The sequence below is a fragment of the Myotis brandtii genome, unplaced genomic scaffold (assembly GCF_000412655.1).
Source record: "Myotis brandtii unplaced genomic scaffold, ASM41265v1 scaffold194, whole genome shotgun sequence".
NCBI lineage: Eukaryota > Metazoa > Chordata > Mammalia > Chiroptera > Vespertilionidae > Myotis > Myotis brandtii.
Genome location: NW_005357232.1, coordinates 196,946 through 209,697, shown reverse-complemented (window position 1 = coordinate 209,697; position 12,752 = coordinate 196,946). Strand labels below are relative to the sequence as shown.

The following is a 12,752-nucleotide window of genomic DNA, read 5'->3' as shown; positions in this document are numbered from 1 at the left end:
GCAGGAAGAGACTGGACAAAAATCGTACACCTATGGATGAGGACAGTGTGGGGGGGTAAGGGCAGAGGGTGGGGTGGGAACCGGGTGGAGGGGAGCTATGGGGGGAAAAAAGAGGAACAACTGTAATACTCTGAACAATAAAGATTTAATTTTAAAAAAATATGAACAACAAAGTGGCAACAAATACATATATCTATCAACAATTGAATCTAAAAATCAAATGAATAAAATCTGATATACAGAATAAACCGGGGAATGGAATAGAATTAGGGGCATGGAAATGGAACACACTGATGATTCTGAGGGAAGGAGGTGTGTGTGGGGGGGGGGGGGGGGGTGGGGGAAAAAGGTACATCTGTAATAATCTCAACAATAAAGATGATTAATTTAAATTTTAAAAATGAAACAAGCTCAGTTGGTTAGTGCGCTGTGCCAATGTGCCAAGGTTGCAGGTTCAATCCCCGGTCAGGGCACATACAATATCAACCAATGAATGCACAACTAAGTAGAACCACAAATCAACATATCTCTCTCCCCTAAAAAAATGAATCCATAAAAAAATGAAAGTTTTATTTCTTTTATTTTAATATATTTTATTGATTTTTTACAGAGAGGAAGGGAGCGGGATAGAGACAGAGACAATGATCAGCTGCCTCCTGCAAACCCCCCATTGGGATGTGCCCGCAACCAGTACATGCCCTTGACCGGCATTGAACCCGTGACCATTCAGTCCAAAGGCCAACACTCTATCCAGTTAGGGCCAAAGTGTTATTTCTTAAGTGTAGAAAACATACAGGGGCCTCAGTTTTGGAGGAGTAGCTGTTCCTTTTTAGGATGCAAAAACAGGTGTATTCTTTAGGGCTTTTGGGGAAGAGGAAAGAGAACTGGCCCTCTATTTTCTCATCTAAAATCCTGAGCATGCTGTATTCTTTTTTAAGTAGGCTTGTTTATTTGAGAAGTTACCCTCTTTATTTTCATTACTTTCTCAGATACTTTGAGATTATCAAGTTCTCTGGATTCTTTGCTTGCTCATATCTATAAATTTTGGTAAATTTGTAATCATTTCATATGCCAATAACCAAATTTCTTAGAAAGGTTTACTTAGTGTTTAAATATTCAGGAGGGAATTCTAAAATACAGTGGGGCCTTGACTTACGAGTGTCCCGACTAACGAGTTTTTTGAGATACCAGCTGTCTCTCGGTCGATTTTTTTGCATTGAGTTGACAGAGTAATTTGAGTTAACGAGCTCCTTAACGAGCTCGGTCTCGGAACGAATTAAACTCGTAAGTCAAGGCCCCACTGTATAATTATATTTTAAAGTAAATTACTTGATTGCTTAATATTCTTTATTTGTTGATGTTAATAACAAGTAACGTTTATATTTGTTTTTCTTCCAGACAATAAACACTAAGAAGGAACCATTTCTGGCCAACTACTTACTAAGTTATTTAGTCTGAAAGTCCGTCTTAAAATTTGAAATTTATCTTACATGTTGTCTTTCTTAGATCCTTTAAAATAAGACATTGCTTTTTAATCTGGCCTCATACACAATAATCACTTATTCCCACACATGTCTGCAGTAATTGTAATTTAATACAGCAACAAGGTAAACACACAAGAATATATGGTAGAGACTGAGAATGTAATGTTGACATGACCAAGAAAGCAGTCAGCATTATTCAACTTCTATTTTGCTTTTATGTTTTTTTTCAAGGAGAAAGTGCAACATAATGGAATATGTAGAACAAAAACATAACTGAAAAAGCTAAAGTCCAAGATAGTGAAGGAGACATATCAGTCAGCTGGGTACTTCTTACTGAGATCAGTCTCTAAGCTCAGATAAATTATATTTGTAAAAGCACTTGATTTGTAATTGCAAGAGAGTGCCAGGGGGAAAGAAATGAATACACCCTATTACATGCCAAACCCATTAATAGAGAAGTTTATATCGTTTGTACCTCATAACTATGATAGCCCATTAATAGAAAAGTTAATATCTTTTGTACTTTATAACTATGATAAATGCTTTGTGTATTAAGGCAATTCTGTAAGGGTTTTTTGTTGTTATTCTCTCTCAAATGAGGTTTAGACTCAGACTTCTTTTTTAAGTACCTGTTCAATATCAGAGTAAATGACATGAGGTTGTCAAAGTTTCGCTTTCATCACACTAAGATACCTCCAGGTGGATGAGAAATCCACAGATTTATCTTTGTGCACAATGTAAAAGGATGGACAAAAAGGAAACTATGTGGGGGAAAGTATATGGAACAAATTTATGTCACATTTTGCAGTGATATTCATTGTAAGCACATGATTCTTTTCCTTTTTTATTTGTAGTTTCTGAAGATCTCTATACCTTTTAGCCATGTGCTCAGGATATGTACTGAAGGCTGCATGAGCACTGGAAAAGCTGCTGTCTTCCAAACTTTGAATGTAGTCATATGTATATATGACTATAAGTCCAATTAATATTGGCTATAAGGTCCTTATTATCTAAGCATATGCAGAAACATGTTTTTGTAATTATTTTTTAATTACAGTTGACATACAATATCATATTAGTTTCAGGTGTACAACCGAGTGATTAGACATTTTTATAACTTACAAAATGATCACCTCAATAAACCTAGTACCCATTTGACACCATATATAGTTATTACAATATTATTGAATCTATTGCCTATACTATAGTTAACATCCCCATGACTATCTATAATTACCAATTTGCCCCCAGGTCTGCTTCCATCTGGAAACCATAAAAATGTTCTCTGCATCTATGCGTCTGTTTCTGTCCTGCTTGTTCATTTATTTTGGTTTTTAGATTCCACATGTAAGTGAAATCATATGCCATTTGTCTTCCTCTGCCTGACTTATTTCACTCAGCACAATGCTCTCTATCTAGGTCCATCCATGTTATTGCAGATGGCGAGATCTCATCGTTTTATGGCTGAGTTAAATCCCATTGTTGCCGAAACCGGTTGGGCTCAGTGGATAGAGCGTCGGCCTGCGGACTGAAGGGTCCCAGGTTTGATTCCGGTCAAGGGCATGTACCTGGGTTGTGGGCACATCCCCAGTAGGAGATGTGCAGGAGGCAGCTGATCGATGTTTCTCTCTCATCGATGTTTCTAACTCTCTATCTCTCTCCCTTCCTCTCTGTAAAAAATCAATAAAATATATATTTTTAAAAATCCCATTGTATATACAAAGGTGGGCAAAAGTAGGTTTATAGTGGTGAGTACATAAAACAGTTTAATCTTGTATTCTTATTTATTAATGATTGTATTACTTGTATTACAACTGTAAACCTACTTTTTCCCATGCTTGTGTACACCACTGCTTCTTTATCCATTCATCTATTGATGGACACTTAGGTTGCTTCCATATCTTGGCTATCCTATCTAATAATAGACAAACATGGTAGTTGACCATACCTCCGCTACACTTCCCATTGGATAAACAGCAGGATATGCAAATTAACCCAACCAAGATGGTGGCCAGCAGCCACGTAGCTGAAGTGAGCAGGAGGCTTGCTTGCTCCAGTAATGGAGGAAGCCAAGCTTCCCCGCCTGGCGGCCCGGCTCTGAGCACTGAAGGCAACAAAGTTGCAATTATAGAAGCTAAACAAACCCCAGATACCTGCTTTCAGGAGTGGGTTGCCCCTGGTGATGGAGGAAGCCAAGCTTTCTGCAGGCCTCCACTAAAAGCAACAAAGTTAAAGGCAACAAAGTTTCAATTATAGAAGGTAAATGAATCCCAGAATAAAAAAAAGAAAAAGAAAAAAAGGAGAGGCTGGGAGCTTACGTTGCCAGGGTGCTTGGCCAGCCTGAAAACACCCTCAGCCCTCACCCAGACTGGCCAGGAACCCCAGTGGGGACCCCCCACCCTAAAGGGGGTGTGGCCAGCTGCAAACAGCCATCAGCCCCTCACCCAGGCTGGCCAAACTTCCATGGGGTGAGGGTCTCCACTGGGGGGGACATCCTCTGAGGGGTCTCACACTGCAAGAGGGTATAGGCCGGGCTGAGGGACGCCCCGAGTGCACAAATTTTTGTGCACCGGGCCTCTAGTTGTAAATAATACTGCAATTAACATATGGATGCATATGTATTTTCAATGTAGTGGTTTGGGTTTCTTTGGATAAATACTAAGGAGTGGAATTGCTGGGTCCTTCTTTGTCTCTTGTTATAGCCTTTGTTTTAAAGTCTTTTTGTCTGGAACAAGTATTGCTACTCCAGCTTTTTGCTTGTTTGTTTCCATTTTCATGAAATATCTATTTCCATCCCTTTACTTTCAGTGTGTCTTTCTATCTGAAGTGAGTCTCTTGTAGACAGCATATGTAAGGGTCTTTTTTTTTGTTGTTGTTATCCATTCAGCAACACTATGTCTTTTTATCAGAGCATTTAAGCCATTTAAATTTAAAGTAATGTTGACATTTTATTACTCATTTTTTATCTTTTATTTTCTTCTTCTTAAAGATGACCATTGAATATTTCTTGGTTTGGTAGTGATGAACTCCTTTAACTTTTTCTTGTCTGGGAAGCACTTTATCTATTCTTTTTTTATATATATATATTTTAATTTCTTACATAGAAACATCGATGAGAGAAACATCAACCAGCTGCCTCCTACACACTCCCCACCGGGGATGTGCCCGCAACCAAGGTACATGCCCTTGACCAGAATCGAACCTGGGACCCTTGAGTCCACAGGCTGACGCTCTATCTACTGAACCAAACCGGTTAGGGCCACTTTATCTATTCTTGTAAATCAGGGGTGGGGAACTTCTTTTCTGCGAAGGGCCATGTGGATATTTACAACATCATTCATGGGCCATAAAAAATTATCAACTTAAAAATTAGTCTGCTAGCCCCGATTGGTGTGGCTCAGTGATTGAGTGTCTACCTATGAACCAGGAGGTCACGGTTCGATTCCCAGTCAGGGCACATGCCCAGGTTGTGAGCTCAATTCCCAGTGGGAGACATTCAGGAGGCAGCTGATCAATGATTTTTCTCTCATCATTGATGTTTCTATCTCTCCGTCTCTGAAAGCAATAAAAATATTTTTTAATTAGCCTGCTTTATTTGGTCAGATATTTAATTAATTCACCCCTAATGCCTTGACAGGGCCAGGCCGAATGATTTTGAGGGCCAACCCCTGTTCTAAATTATATCTTTGCTGGGTACAGTAATCTTGGATATAGGTCCTTGCTATTCATCATTTTGAATATTTCTTGCCACTCCCTTCTGTCCTGCAAATTTTCTTTCTTTCTTTCTTTCTTTTTTTTTTGTCCTGCAAATTTTCTGTTGAAAAATCAGCTGACAGTCATATGGGCATTCCCTTATAAGTAACTGCTTTTCTCTTGCTACTTTCAAGATCTTCTCTTTGCCTTTAACCTTTGGCATTTTATTTATGATGTGTCTTATGATGTGGGCCCCTAGGTTCATCTTGTTGGGGACTCTACACTTCCTAGAATTGAATGTCTACTTCCTTCACCGGGTTATGGAAGTTTTCTGTCATGTTTTCAAATAGATTTTCTTTCTTTCTTTCTTTTTTTTAAATTAAATCTTTATTATTCAGATTATTACATTGGTTCCTCTTTTTTCCCCCATAACTCCCCTCCACCCAGTTCCCACCTCACCCTCCGCCCTTACTCCCCACCCACTGTCCTCATCCATAGGTGCACGATTATTGTCCAATCTCTTCCCGCATCCCCCAAACCCCTTTCCCCCCCAAGAATAGTCAGTCCATTCCCTTTCTATGTCCCTGGTTCTATTATAATCACCAGTTCATTCTGTACATCAGATTATTTATTCACTTGATTCTTAGATTCACTTGTTGATAGATGCATGTTTGTTGTTCACAATTTGTATCTTTACCTTTTTCTTCTTCCTCCTCTTAAAGGATACCTTTCAGCATTTCGTATAATACTGGTTTAGTGGTGATGAACTCCTTTAGCTTTTCCTTATCTGTGAAGCTCTTTATCTGACCTTCAATTCTGAATGATAGCTTTGCTGGATAAAGTAATCTTGGTTGTAGGTTCTTGCTATTCATCACTTTGAATATTTCTTGCCACTCCCTTCTGGCCTGCAAAGTTTCTGTTGAGAAATCAGCTGACAGTCGTATGGGTATTCCCTTGTAGGTAATTGAGTCTCTTTCTCTTGCTGCTTTTAAGATTCTCTCTTTGTCTTTTGCTCTTGGCATTTTAATTATGATATGTCTTGGTGTGGTCCTCTTTGGATTCCTTTTGTTTGGGGTTCTCTGCGCTTCTTGGACCTGTAAGTCCATTTCTTTCACCAGGTGGGGGAAGTTTTCTGCCATTATTTCTTCAAATAGGTTTTCAATATCTTGCTGTCTCTCATCTTCTGGCACCCCTATAATTCTGATATTGGTGCACTTGAAGCTGTCCCAGAGGCTCCTTACACTATCTTCGTATTTTCGGATTCTTTTTTCATTTTGCTTTTCCGGTTGGGTGTTTTTTGCTTCTTCGCATTTCAAATCTTTGACTTGATTCTTGCGCTCCTCTGGTCTGCTATTGGGTGTCTGTATAATATTCTTTATTTCAGTCCGTGTATGCTTAATTTCTAGTTGGTTCTTTATCATAGCATCGAGGGTCTCATTAGTTTTCGTGACTCTCTCCTCAAGTTTATTGACAGCTTCTAGCACATTTTTGCAAGCCCTCAAAATTGCGATTTTTAGCTCTATATCCTCCATTTCTGTCATGTTTTTTTGTCTCCGCATTTTTTATGCTTTCTTGGTGCACCCCCTAGTGGTCTTTGTGCGCAGTCTTGTTCTAGTTGAGCCTTGATTGTTGTAGTTAATACTAGAGGGATTTGACCACCGGTCCCAGGGGATCTACAGGGCGGGCGGAGCGAGCAGTTATGGCTGCTCTCAGTTCCGTCTCCAGCGGCTCTGCAACCGCTGCAGACCTCGGAGAGAAAGCTGCCTTCTCCCTTCTCCCGTTTGAGTCTGGGTCCCTAGAGACTCGCCCGGATCTGGAGCTCAGAGTCTGAAACTTCCTCCCAATTGAAAACAACAACCACGCCCTCCGCCGCCAGCCCGCTCCACATGCACTCCGCACCTTAGTATTTCACTTCAGCACTGCGCCTCCTCTGAGTCTCGGTATGTTATTCTCTTTCCTCCTAGTTGTAGAACTTCCACTCAGCCAGCCTTCCTGTGGTTCTGGATGATGTCCGTTCCGTCTTTTAGTTGTATTTTTGAAGTGGTTGTTCAAGGCAGCAAGCTCTGGCATTAACCTATGCCGCCATCTTGGTTCTCCCGCCTTGGATTCTTATGATATTTTTTTTCTTTTGCCTGATCCCATGAACTTTTTACTATTCAGTCCACACAATCCTCTAGAACAGGGCTTAGCAAACTTTCTGTAAAGGTCCAGATAGGAAATGTTTAAGGCTTTGCCAGCCATCTATCTGTACTGTAACTATTTCTGCCATTGTAGCACAAAAGCAGTCAGAGGCAATATAGAAACTGTGTGGCTGTGTCACAATAAAACTTTATTTTCAAAAACAAGTGGTGGGCCAGATTTGGCCTGCAGGCTGTAGTTTGCTGATCCCTGATCTGGGATACATAATATAGAAATCATTTAAACAAAGAAGAACTCTTCATTCTTTCACTAGTCCTTGCTCTGGCTACTCCTTAAAAGTCAAGATTCATGCCCTAACTGGTTTGGCTCAGTGGATAGAGCGTCAGCCTTCGGACTCAAGGGTCCCAGGTTCGATTCTGGTTAAGGGCATGTACCTTTAGCGGGCACATCCCCAGTATCGGGTGTGCAGGAGGCAGCTGATCGATGTTTCTGTCTCATTGATGTTTCTAACTCTCTATCCCTCTCCCTTCCTCTCTGTAAAAAATCAATAAAATATATATATTTTTTAAAAAGTCAAGATTCACGTGTGCTCTCATCTTTGGTTCTCTTTTATTCTAGGTCTGTACATAGTTCCTGAACAAAATCACATACATTTCCATGGTGAAACTTAGCTGGACCTCTGAAACTATGTTGGACCTCTACTTCTACCCATGGAGGAAGAATTGGTATAGGAATTTACATCCTGCTATAAACAACTAGAAAACTGGACAAACTCTATGAACAAACTTTTCATACATTACACAATAGGCAGTGTAAATCTCTGCAAGATCTACCTATTATTAGAGTTATCTTCCTAAATAACAAAACTAATCAACTCAATTTCTTATTTATAAATTTCCTTTCCTCGTTACCTACAATGAGATTAGCTTGGCCTGCACGGTCTGACACCATTCTGTCAGCCTCATCTGTCACTTCCCACCACACCATCTTTGTACTGGTTCCTATCACACTGGACTTCATTGTTTCTCAAATATTATGACTCTTCTAAGATTCCATGCCTTTCACTTGCTGTGCCTTCCACCTGAAATGTCTTTCTACCACCACTTCACCAGCAGGAAGCAGATAACTAAATACTTGTTTAAAAACATCCAGAAAAGAGTTTCCATCTGGGATGATAATAAAAGTTCTGGAAATGGAGAGTTGTGATGGTTGCATGACAGTATGAATGTACTTAATGCCAGTGAACATATACTTAAAAATAGTTTTGTGTTGTGTATATTTTACCACAATGGATTTTAAATGGTAAACTTTATGTTATGTATATTTTACCACTATGAAATATATAAATAAATTAAAACACCCAGAAATGCTAACTAAAATACAATGAGCATCTGTTTAAAGTCATAGCTGAGTCCACAGAAAGTGGTTGAAAAACTATTCTGGCGGTGACATGAGCTGAAGCTGTAGCTATCCTGGTGAGAGTGGGCAGCAGGTGAAGGAGAGTTGATGGTCTTCATTCTACAGGGGCTTGGTTATAAAACCTATCTGGAGATAAGTCCTGGGGGTCATTCAAATCAGAGTTGAATTGAAAACCCATATAAAGCCAAAACCCACATAGGACTATTCCTTTATTGAAAATGTAGATGGGGAAAAACATCTGCCAATATGTGGTCCAACACATACCAGAAGAAAAACCAAGTTTAAAAAGTGATCCTTAGGCACACTTCCACTTCTGGGATGATGTGATCCTTTTCCCAAATCTTCCCACTCAGTATAACTAAAAACCCTGGAATATATATATATATATATCAAATTTAAGACTAAAAGATATAGAAAACCAATAAATAAATAAATTTAGAAAGGACAAAATAAAGACTGAAAGGTGGAGAGAAGCAGACTGAGCAAGAATCTTGGGATCCAAGGAAAGACAGTGTTGAATTCCTAGGTTTTCTTTTTGACTCATATATCCAAACAATGCTGACGAAACTGGCAATCAGAAATACCAAATGGCACAAGTAAAACAAGAAAGCTACAACAAAAGCTTTCTCTAGCCAAAGGACCAGAAACGGAGCTGCCTAGCAAAAAAAAAAAAATTAGACATAACCACTCCATTCCAGCCAAACACCACAGGAAAAAAAACTGGCCTCACCGACACTCACACCAGCAAAAACTAAATGGGAAGCTTAGACTTCTACCCTCATAAAGATAAAACGAGGTGCTCCAACATCCCCACGGGTGTGGTGTCAGAGAAGACCAAGTAGGAAGGCTGGACTCTCATCCCCACAGGCCGGGAATGAGGTCTGCCCGCCCCCACCCCCTTTCTCCACGGTGTCAATGGAGACCATGTGAGGGGCCAGGATTCAGTATTGAGCAGCAATCATATGGAGCACCCCTTCTGATGTCAACAGAGGCTGAGTGGGGAACTTGCACTTCTACCTGCACCTGGCAATTACAAGGTAGTGCTCCTACTTCCCAGGTCAATGGGTTAGAGAAAGCCAGCTAAGACAGCAAGTTTAAATAAGATACAGAATCTCATAATATCATACAAAAATATCCATGTTTCAGTCGAAAATTACTCATACCAAGAACCAGGAAGTTTGCAAACTAAATGAAAAAAAAAAAAGGATGCCAACACCGAGATGGCATGCTAGAATTATTTGATAAAGATCTTGAAGCAGCCATGATATAAATGCTTCAGTGACAACATCAGAATTACATCTAAACTACAGAACAACCATCATTCAGAACTGCCTGAAATGTAGCTGAATGGAAGTCCTACCACTAGGGAATTGAAGAAGAAGCCACATCCAGACTGGTAGGAGGCGCAGAGCACTGAACAGGCTGGTCCCACACCCAAGTGTGATGGATAAAAATATTGGGAGGGATATCTCGTCTATAGAGGTCCCCCCAGGAGCGAGGAGTTCCAGCTCCACACCAGACCTTCCAGGCCAGGGTTCAAATGACAGGAAGAGAAGTCTCCATAACTTCTGGCTGTAAAGCCAGTGGGGACTGAGGCTGAAAGAGACAGAGTAGGGCTCTTTGAGTCCCAGGCAGTTCTTAAAAGGCACAAGTACAGACTTACTCAGACTCACTCCCTCTGAGCTCCAGCACTGAGGCAGCCGCTTGAAAGGCACCAGAGACACATGGTGAGGAACTGAATCATCTGGCATCAGAGTGAGAGCTGGGAGGGGCGGGGGGGTTGGGGGGGGTGCTTTCTCCCAGACAGAAGTGCTGGCAGAGGCCATTGTTCCTTTGTTGAGCCCTCCCCGCACAGAGCAGGCAGGCCGGAGGCCATATCTGAGACTCCACAACCTCGCACAACCTGGCTCACACTGTTTGCCCTGCCCTGGTGATTCCCTGAGGCCACATCCCACCCAAGTTTCAGGCCCACCCAAGCTATTTCCAGTGGCTTTTCCATACAAATGGCCTGTCTTGGTTCATGTTTCAGATTTTCCTAAAATCTCTCAAGCAGCATCTGGCCCCAGCATGCCCTGTGCCTCAGGCCTAGCACTCGCAGCAGCCAGCCTTGGTTCACAGCTTGGCCTTACCTGGGACCTGCCAAACCCAGCACAAGTAGCAGCCATCTATTGATGGCTTTGTAGCTCCCTGCTGGGTGGCCCCGGGCAGAACACAGGTAGCAGCTGACCTTGGCCTGCACCCCCGGGAGGCCTCAGAGCCAATGCACCCAGTAGACAATTTCAGACCACATTGAAGCATCAACAACCAACCACCTCCACAAGTGACACACTCAAGGGGTGGACTCAGTGGTCACCAGAACCCTGCTGAAGTAGTCCTGCTCTGTGGGGTGGGCTTCTGCACAGCTGATCCTCCACGGTGGTCAGAGGTCGGTGGTCAATAGTTGCAGCCAGTCCTTGCAGCTGACTGGCTTAGGAGTAAATCTCTCCTATTGACGTACCAACAACAATCAAGGCTCAACTGCAAGAAGAGTGTCTAGCCCGGCCATTGTTGTTCAGTGGTTGAGCATCGACCTATGAACCAGGAGGTCATGGTTTGATTTCTATTCAGGGCACATGACTGGATTGTGGGCTCATTCCCTAGGAGGGGGCATGTAGAAGGCAGCCAATCAATGATTCTCTCTCATCACTGATGTTTCAATCTCTCTCTCCCTCTCCCTTACTCTCTTAGATCAATAAAAACGTTTTTAAAAAGAGGGTGTACACAGCCCACATAGGGTATGGGGCACACCTTGAGTGCCCAGCTTGAGTGATCAGGGAGGCTGTGACACTGGACTTTACAGAACACCTGGTACATTAGGCCACTCTACCAAACCTAGGAGATGTAGCAGCTCTACCTAATACATAGAAACAAACACAGGGAGGCTGCCAAAATGAGGAGACAAAGAAACATGTCCCAAATGAAAAAACAGAACAAAACTCCAGAAAAAGAACTAAACTAAATGGAGATAAGCAATGTACTAGATACAGAGTTCAAAACACTGGTTATATGGATGCTCAATGACCTTAGTGAGAACTTCAACAGCATTAAAAAAGGATCTGTCAGCCCTGGCCAGTGACTCAGTTGGTTGGAGTGTCATCCATACGCCAATAGGTTGCGGGTTGATTCCCAGTCAGGGCATATACAAGAGGCACCTGTCAATGTTTCTCTCTCATCTCTCTCTCTCCCTCCCCCTCTCTCTCTCCCTCTTTTTCTAAAAATCAATAAAAACATCCTCAGGTGAGAATTTTAAAAAAAGAACCAGTCAGAAATGAAGAATACAATAACTGAAATGAAGAATAGTTTATAGGGAATCAACAGTAGAAGAAATGAAGCTGAAAATCAATTCAGCGATTTGGAAAATAAGAAGACAAAACACATCCACTCAGAATAGCAAAAAAAAGAAAAAAGAAAGAATCCAAAACAATGAGGATAATGTAAGGAGCCTCAGTGAACACTTCAGCATTACAAATATTCACATCATGGTGCCAGAAGGAGAAGAGAGAGAGCAAAAAATAGAAAACCTACTTTAAAAAATAATGACAAAAAACTTCTCTAATCCAGTGAAGGAAGTAGACATATAAGTCCTGGAAGTGCAGAGAGTCCCAAACAAGAGGAGCCCAGCCCAACTGATATGGCTCAGTGGTTGAATGTTGACCTATAAACCAGGAGGTCATGTTTTAATTCCCAGTCAGGGCACATGCCCAGGTTGTGGGCTCAATCCCCAAGAGGAGGCCTGCAGAAGGCAGTCGGATGATTCTCTCTCATCATTGATGTTTCTACATCTCTCTCCCTCTTCCTTCCTCTCTGTGAAATCAATAAAATAACATTTTTTAAAAGATTAATCCAAAGAGGCCAGAGCAAGACACATCATATTTAAAACGCCAATAGTTAAAAAGAGAGAATCTTTTTTTTTAATTTTTATTTGTTTTTTTTGCTAAAAGTATTACAAAGGGTATTACATATGTGTCCTTTTTTTTC

At 41.2% G+C, this 12,752-nt stretch overlaps 1 long non-coding RNA gene across 1 annotated transcript in view; it reads left to right on the top strand.

Moving 5' to 3' along the window:
- The first annotated feature begins 7,385 nt into the window (after positions 1–7,385).
- Positions 7,386–12,752, top strand: part of LOC106725874 — an 8,159-nt gene continuing 2,792 nt past the window's right edge. Inside the window, exons 1-2 of the long non-coding RNA XR_001361876.1 lie at positions 7,386–7,397; positions 9,244–9,246. This is a non-coding gene — a long non-coding RNA (uncharacterized LOC106725874). The remainder of the gene's footprint in view (positions 7,398–9,243; positions 9,247–12,752) is intronic.